Here is an 8,266-nt window from a genome sequence, read left to right as displayed (position 1 = left end):
TTTAGATGTGGGATCCTGTGGCATTTTGTTTTATTTTGACATCTGGGATCCTGTGAGCATTTTGTTTTATTGTGAGATATGGGATCCTGTGAGCATTTTGTTTTATTGTGATTTTATTGTTTAGTTTAATTTGTGGTATCCTGTGGGATGTTCTCTTTAATACCCCTTCGAAATTTATTAAAACAACTTGTACTGAATTTGATTCATGACTCATCCTTTTTTGCATTAAGAAACTGAAAGTAATTTAGTAACTTTTACTCAAATTACATTTTAAATGAAGTAATTTTGTACTTTTACTCAAGTAAATTTTGAGATGGGTAATTTTACTTTTACTCTGAGTAGAATTTAGGCAAAGTAAAGATACTTTTACTTAATTACAATTTTTCAGTACTCTTTCCACCTCTGCTCTTGGGAAACCCTAACAGCTGAGTGGGATCCAGTCGAGTGGAGTAGGTAGAGGTTGAAAAGGGAGGAATGTGTTCCGATGTCATTTGAAATCTCTGAAAGTTGACTTTGGCTGGTTTTATCTCTTCTTTTTTTTTCGGAAGGCATGTTTTGTAACATGTGAATAGCCCGGCTAGCTCAGTCGGTAGAGCATGAGACTCTTAATCTCAGGGTCGTGGGTTCGAGCCCCACGTTGGGCGTAGCAGTTTTAATAATCAACAGAAGTTTCATCCAGCACTTAAAGTCAAAGTTCAGCCCTGTTACCACCATCACAGCGTCCTCAGTGGTGCCTCTTTGAATGATCACAAACCTCCTGTAATGCACAATATGAATAAAAAACATTCAAACTTGCGCAAGAGCATTACATTTACCTTTCTTTGGGCTCATGTCATTTCTGTATTCCCTTTTTGCTCAAGTATGATCATTCACTTTAAAACAAAAGAAGGAAAATCTGAATAACAACCCATGGCCTCTGGCCCTCTCTTGCTTTCATTACTCATCCAGTGACATCACTCCCTGGGCAATCAGTGGCCTGCAGTCTGTAGACGTCACATTTTCGGCTGGACTCAACTCGAATCCCTGCCGTGTAGGTGCTAAAAATGTAGCTGCTACCAGCTGTTACTACCTCATGAAAATCCCTAAAACCTGAGTCGAATATAGTCAAGTAGAGTAGCGTTTTGCATTTTGGTTCACGTTTGTCATATTTTACACAGTCAGGGTAGTAATGGTGTCAGGATGGCCGAGCGGTCTATGGCGCCAGACTCAAGGCTTCATTCCTTCCTTTGCACAGGGACTTCTGGTCTCCAAAAGGAGGCGTGGGTTCAAATCCCACTCCTGACACTAATTTCTTGCTTAAATCTTACTTTCTTATTAGAAGACCTTGAAGAAAGCCATGTCAGGCCATGGTGAAAAAGGGCATTTATCTCTGAAGACGGGCCTTCAATTCCTCCCATTAACATACACAATTCATATGTGCGATGAGGCAGTTCTCCTGCTACATTAAGCTCTTTTCCACTCGTACTTACTCACAACCACCTCAATGTGGGAGGGGTCGTTATAGCAAGGAGGTCCAAAAGTCCTGTGATGTCACTTTTATTGGACAAAACATGACACAACAATTTAAGACATCAAGGCGAAGGTATACCTGCTACTTGGTCTGTGTCTTTGCGTCTAGTAATCCACCTCGTTGATGATCACAGAATACATCAAATCCAACTGTTGCTGTTGCCGGGTTCTTGTTAGGAGTGGCTTTCATGACTCATCCAGTGACATCACTCCCTGGCCAATCAGTTGCCTAAAGTCTGTAAATGTCACATTTTCGGCTGGACTCAACTCGACCCCGACCGAGTAGGTGCTAAAGATGTTCCACCTTGTGCCAGGTGGTATTACCTCATGGAAAACCCTAACAGCTGAGTGGGATCCAGTCGAGTGGAGTAGGTAGAGGTTGAAAAGGGAGGAATGTGTTCCCATGTCATTCGAAATCTCTGAAAGTTGACTTTGGCTTGTTTTATCTCTTCTTTTTTTTTCGGAAGGCATGTTTTGTAACATGTGAATAGCCCGGCTACCTCAGTCGGTAGAGCATGAGACTCTTAATCTCAGGGTCGTGGGTTCGAGCCCCACGTTGGGCGTAGCAGTTTTAATAATCAACAGAAGTTTCATCCAGCACTTAAAGTCAAAGTTCAGCTCTGTTACCACCATCACAGCGTCCTCAGTGGTGCCTCTTTGAATGATCACAAACCTCCTGTAATGCACAATATGAATAAAAAACATTCAAACTTGCGCAAGAGCATTACATTTACCTTTCTTTGGGCTCATGTCATTTCTGTATTCCCTTTTTGCTCAAGTATGATCATTCACTTTAAAACAAAAGAAGGAAAATCTGAATAACAACCCATGGCCTCTTAGCCTGACTACGTCATACTCACGATTCTAGTCAGAATGTGAGTCTGATACCGCTCAATAGAGATTCGGGTATGGGGCGTGTTTCAACCGAACCAGGAGAAAAAATGCCTCTTCGCTCAAGTGGATAGACCTACAACCAATCAGAGCAACGTAGTATGTGACGTAGATTAAGCGACACACACTTGTTGTAGGAAGGACGGCAAAAACATCTTTTGTATCGATAAAAGCCTTTATCGCGTTCCTCTGTTCGTCTTTCAAAATTAATGCAATGTGGAGATCCTGTAGAACAGACTCGATGGTAGAATCTACACGCCCTAGCTCTCCAGCGGCAGCCGTGTTCAGCTCTTTAGTGACGTAGTCGATAATGTCCCTGTTGATCATCTGTCCATCATCGTATAAAGCCCGCCCTGGCAATCTGATTGGTCCGACCAATTCTTGGTCGGGCATAATGATTTCCCAACTGAGCAGAGCCAGACCGAACTTCCCGACCAAAACTTTTATGGGCGGGGCTAAGTTCGGCTGGCACCCAGGCTAATGGCCTCTGGCCCTCTCTTGCTTTCATTACTCATCCAGTGACATCACTCCCTGGCCAATCAGTGGCCTGCAGTCTGTAGACGTCACATTTTCGGCTGGACTCAACTCGAATCCCTGCCGTGTAGGTGCTAAAAATGTAGCTGCTACCAGCTGTTACTACCTCATGAAAAACCCTAAAACCTGAGTCGAATATAGTCAAGTAGAGTAGCGTTTTGCATTTTGGTTCACGTTTGTCATATTTTACACAGTCAGGGAAGTAGTGGTGTCAGGATGGCCGAGCGGTCTAAGGCGCCAGACTCAAGGCTTCATTCCTTCCTTAGCACAGGGACTTCTGGTCTCCAAAAGGAGGCGTGGGTTCAAATCCCACTCCTGACACTACTTTCTTGCTTGAATCTTACTTTCTTATTAGAAGACCTTGAAGAAAGCCATGTCAGGCCATGGTGAAAAAGGGCATTTATCTCTGAAGACGGGCCTTCAATTCCTCCCATTAACATACACAATTCTGATGTGCGATGAGGCAGTTCTCCTGCTACATTAAGCTCTTTTCCACTCGTACTTACTCACAACCACCTCAATGTGGGTGGGGTCGTTATAGCAAGGAGGTCCAAAAGTCATGTGATGTCACTTTTATTGGACAAAACATGACACAACAATTTAGGACATCAAGGCGAAGGTATACCTGCTACTTGGTCTGTGTCTTTGCGTCTAGTAATCCACCTCGTTGATGATCACAGAATACATCAAATCCAGCTGTTGCTGTTGCTGTTGCCGGGTTCTTGTTAGGAGTGGCTTTCATGACTCATCCAGTGACATCACTCCCTGGCCAATCAGTTGCCTAAAGTCTGTAAATGTCACATTTTCGGCTGGACTCAACTCGACCCCGACCGAGTAGGTGCTAAAGATGTTCCACCTTGTGCCAGGTGGTATTACCTCATGGAAAACCCTAACAGCTGAGTGGGATCCAGTCGAGTGGAGTAGGTAGAGGTTGAAAAGGGAGGAATGTGTTCCGATGTCATTTGAAATCTCTGAAAGTTGACTTTGGCTTGTTTTATCTCTTCTTTTTTTTTCGGAAGGCATGTTTTGTAACATGTGAATAGCCCGGCTAGCTCAGTCGGTAGAGCATGAGACTCTTAATCTCAGGGTCGTGGGTTCGAGCCCCACGTTGGGCGTTGCAGTTTTAATAATCAACAGAAGTTTCATCCAGCACTTAAAGTCAAAGTTCAGCTCTGTTACCACCATCACAGCGTCCTCAGTGGTGCCTCTTTGAATGATCACAAACCTCCTGTAATGCACAATATGAATAAAAAACATTCAAACTTGCGCAAGAGCATTACATTTACCTTTCTTTGGGCTCATGTCATTTCTGTATTCCCTTTTTGCTCAAGTATGATCATTCACTTTAAAACAAAAGAAGGAAAATCTGAATAACAACCCATGGCCTCTGGCCCTCTCTTGCTTTCATTACTCATCCAGTGACATCACTCCCTGGCCAATCAGTGGCCTGCAGTCTGTAGACGTCACATTTTCGGCTGGACTCAACTCGAATCCCTGCCGTGTAGGTGCTAAAAATGTAGCTGCTACCAGCTGTTACTACCTCATGGAAAACCCTAAAACCCGAGTCAAATTTAGTCAAGTGGAGTAGCGTTTTGCATTTTGGTTCACGTTTGTCATATTTTACACAGTCAGGGAAGTAGTGGTGTCAGGATGGCCGAGCGGTCTAAGGCGCCAGACTCAAGGCTTCATTCCTTCCTTAGCACAGGGACTTCTGGTCTCCAAAAGGAGGCGTGGGTTCAAATCCCACTCCTGACACTAATTTGTTGCTTGAATCTTACTTTCTTATTAGAAGACCTTGAAGAAAGCCATGTCAGGCCATGGTGAAAAAGGGCATTTATCTCTGAAGACGGGCCTTCAATTCCTCCCATTAACATACACAATTCATATGTGCGATGAGGCAGTTCTCCTGCTACATTAAGCTCTTTTCCACTCGTACTTACTCACAACCACCTCAATGTGGGTGGGGTCGTTATAGCAAGGAGGTCCAAAAGTCCTGTGATGTCACTTTTATTGGACAAAACATGACACAACAATTTAGGACATCAAGGCGAAGGTATGCCTGCTACTTGGTCTGTGTCTTTGCGTCTAGTAATCCACCTCGTTGATGATCACAGAATACATCAAATCCAGCTGTTGCTGTTGCCGGGTTCTTGTTAGGAGTGGCTTTCATGACTCATCCAGTGACATCACTCCCTGGCCAATCAGTTGCCTGCAGTCTGCAAATGTCACATTTTCAGCGGCACTGTAACACCATTCAAAGGATATCTGTTGGAACAGGGAAACACTAGTTAATGACCACAATAATATCACATATACATAAAGAGAGTAAAGTGAGGAAAGGTGTGACAGATGAGGCCCCCCAGCAGTCTAGGCCTATAGCAGCTTAACTATGGGATGTTTCAGGATTACCTGAGACATCCCTATTTAAGGTAAACACAAGAAACTTGTGCTAACGAAAAAATAAATAAATAAAGGATTAGACTCAGTGAGTAATTCCCTATACTCCCTATATAGATCTGCTCCTCACACCACAACAACCATCTTTTTACAGCCACAAGCTACCTCAGCCTCTCACCAACTGCACACCAGTCACAGCGGGGTGGGTATGCAAACCCTGGTTCGGGTAGGGGGAGAAATAAAAGAGGTAAGATAAGCGGGAATGGGATTCAAATCCTGGTTCGGGTAGGGGGTAATGAAAGTATAGAAGGTGCCAGAGGTGGAGGCAGGACAAGACACACTAGCAGATTCAGCAGACAAACTCACCTAAACAGTCCTATAATCACTAAAAATACCAGCAAAAACAAAGCCATACAACTCACTCTCACCAACTGCACACCAGTCACAGCGGGGTGGGGATGCAAACCCTGGTTCGGGTAGGGGGAGAAATAAAAGAGGTAAGATAGGCGGGAATGGGATGCAAACCCTGGTTCGGGTAGGGGGTAATGAAAGCATAGAGGGTGCCAGAGGTGGAGGCAGAACAAGACACACTTGCAGACACACTATCAGATTCAACAGACCTAACTATAAGCTTTATAAAAAAGGAAAGTTTTAAGCCTGGTCTTAAAAGTGGAAAGGGTGTCTGCTTCCCGGACATTTACTGGCAGCTTATTCCACAAGAGAGGGGCCTGATAACTGAAGGCTCTGCCTCCCATTCTACTTTTAGAAACTCTGGGAACCTCAAGTAAACCTGCAGTTTGGGAACGAAGTGCTCTGTTAGGAAAATATCTTACAATGAGATCTTTAAGATATGATGGAGCTCGGTCATTAAGAGCTTTTTATGTAAGGAGAAGAATCTTAAATTCTATTCTGAATTTAACAGGGAGCCAATGAAGAGAAGCTAAAACTGGAGAAATATGATCTCTCCTGTTAGTTCTCATCAAAACTCTGGCTGCAGCATTTTGGATCAACTGAAGGCTTTTCAGAGAATATATGGGATAGCCCAATAATAAAGAATTACAGTAATCCAATCCTGAAGTAACAAATGCATGGACTAATTTTTCTGCATCACTCTGAGACAAGATGTTCCTGATTTTAACAATATTACGAAGATGAAAGAAGGCAGTCCTAGAAACCTGTTTTATATGCGAGTCAAATGATAAATTCTGGTCAAAAATAACTCCAAGGTTCCTCACTGTAGAACTAGAAGCCAAGGAAATACCATCTGGAGTAACTATATAGCTAGACAATTTCTCCCTGAAACGCTCAGGTCCAAAGATAACGACTTCAGTTTTGTCTGAATTTAGAAGCAGACAGTTCTGAGTCATCCAGGTCTTTATGTCTTTAAGACATGCTTGTAGTCTGACCAACCTATTGGGTTAATCTGGTTTTATAGATAAGTACAGCTGAGTATCATCAGCATAGCAATGGAAATTTATGCCATGCTGTCTAATAATGTTACCTAATGGAAGCATGTATAAAGTGAAAAGAATCGGTCCAAGCACAGAACCCTGGGGAACTCCATGACTTACTCTGGTGTGTGAGGAAGATTCTTCATTTACAAGAACAAACTGAAATTTATCAGATAAATATGACTTAAACCAGCCTAATGCAGTTCCTTTAATCCCAATAACATGTTCAAGTCTGTGTAATAAGATACTGTGATCGACCGTATCAAATGCAGCACTGAGATCCAACAGGACAAGCACAGACACAAGTCCGCTATCAGAGGCTAAGAGGAGATTGGTAACTTTGGTAACTTTCAGCAGTGCAGTTTCTGTGCTATGATGCACTCTGAATCCTGACTGAAACTCTTCAAACAGATTATTTCTGTGTAAATGATCACAAAGCTGAGCTGCAACTATTTTTTCAAGAACTTTAGACATAAAAGGGAGATTGGATATAGGTCTATAATGAGCCAACACCTCTGAATCAAGAGTAGGTTTTTTAAGTAAAGGTTTAATTACAGCAACCTTAAAAGTCTGAGGTACATATCCTGTCAACAAAGACAGATTGATCAAATCCAATATGGAAGTGTCAATTAATGGGAAAACCTCCTTGAACAGTCTGGTTGGGATTGGGTCTAAAACACAAGTTGATGGTTTAGAAGAGACTATTGCTGTTGTTATTTCAGAGAGATCAACTGGGGAGAAGCCGTCTAAATACAAATCAGGTTCTAAAGATACTTCTAAAGCTGCTGTACTTGATGATACATCACTGATAATAGTGGGAAGGACTCCATCAATCTTCTCTCTGATAGAAACAATTTATTAATAGAGAAGCTCATGAAATCATCACTGCTGAGAGTTAAAGGAATAACTGGCTCAGGAGAGCTCAGACTCTTAGTCAGACTGGCTACAGTGCTGAAAAGAAATCTGGGATTATTCTTATTCTCTTCTATCAATGATGAATAATAAGCAGTTCTAGCTTTCTTATACATTATTAAACTATCTTTCCAGACTAACTGAGACTCTTCTAAATTAGAGGAACGCCACTGTCTCTCCAGCTTTCTTGCAGTCTGCTTGCATCCATGACAGCACCCCTGAAAGCACACACCTGAAGGTTCCACTGAGATTTGAACTCGGATCACTGGATTCAGAGTCCAGAGTGCTGACTTTTACACCATGGAACCCCTTCCACAGTCAATTTACGCTCTCAGTCATGCAAATGCTTGACAATGAAAGGGTTTTAGCAACCTGTTATTTTTTTTTGTCAATTTTTCATTGATACTCTTACAGTTTGTATTCTCAGCATTGACACGACAGTCAAACAACACATTCTGTATCTTCGCTGGTCAAAGGTTAGAATCCATCTGTCAAATAGAGGAACAGGGTTTGATTCCTTGACGGCAATGTTGCCATTTTTGCTCAGCAGCTTGGGGTTCGCCAAAGTTTCA

At 42.5% G+C, this 8,266-nt stretch overlaps 6 non-coding genes across 6 annotated transcripts; all 6 read left to right on the top strand.

The window, feature by feature from the left end:
* The first annotated feature begins 571 nt into the window (after positions 1 to 571).
* On the top strand, positions 572 to 644 carry trnak-cuu (transfer RNA lysine (anticodon CUU)). The gene has a single exon. It is a non-coding gene; the product is annotated as a tRNA-Lys (tRNA).
* Positions 645 to 1,173: 529 nt separating this feature from the next.
* trnal-caa (transfer RNA leucine (anticodon CAA)) lies at positions 1,174 to 1,284 on the top strand. Its single transcript has 2 exons — positions 1,174 to 1,211; positions 1,239 to 1,284. It is a non-coding gene; the product is annotated as a tRNA-Leu (tRNA).
* A 715-nt stretch (positions 1,285 to 1,999) lies between these two features.
* trnak-cuu (transfer RNA lysine (anticodon CUU)) lies at positions 2,000 to 2,072 on the top strand. The gene has a single exon. It is a non-coding gene; the product is annotated as a tRNA-Lys (tRNA).
* Positions 2,073 to 3,144: 1,072 nt separating this feature from the next.
* On the top strand, positions 3,145 to 3,255 carry trnal-caa (transfer RNA leucine (anticodon CAA)). Its single transcript has 2 exons — positions 3,145 to 3,182; positions 3,210 to 3,255. It is a non-coding gene; the product is annotated as a tRNA-Leu (tRNA).
* A 721-nt stretch (positions 3,256 to 3,976) lies between these two features.
* trnak-cuu (transfer RNA lysine (anticodon CUU)) lies at positions 3,977 to 4,049 on the top strand. The gene has a single exon. It is a non-coding gene; the product is annotated as a tRNA-Lys (tRNA).
* Positions 4,050 to 4,578: 529 nt separating this feature from the next.
* On the top strand, positions 4,579 to 4,689 carry trnal-caa (transfer RNA leucine (anticodon CAA)). Its single transcript has 2 exons — positions 4,579 to 4,616; positions 4,644 to 4,689. It is a non-coding gene; the product is annotated as a tRNA-Leu (tRNA).
* Positions 4,690 to 8,266: the final 3,577 nt, after the last annotated feature.

The sequence above is a fragment of the Odontesthes bonariensis genome, chromosome 8, assembly GCF_027942865.1.
Source record: "Odontesthes bonariensis isolate fOdoBon6 chromosome 8, fOdoBon6.hap1, whole genome shotgun sequence".
NCBI classification, from domain to species: Eukaryota; Metazoa; Chordata; class Actinopteri; order Atheriniformes; family Atherinopsidae; genus Odontesthes; species Odontesthes bonariensis.
The sequence above is the reverse complement of the archived record's forward strand: the minus strand, read 5'-3'. Positions and strand labels throughout refer to the sequence as shown.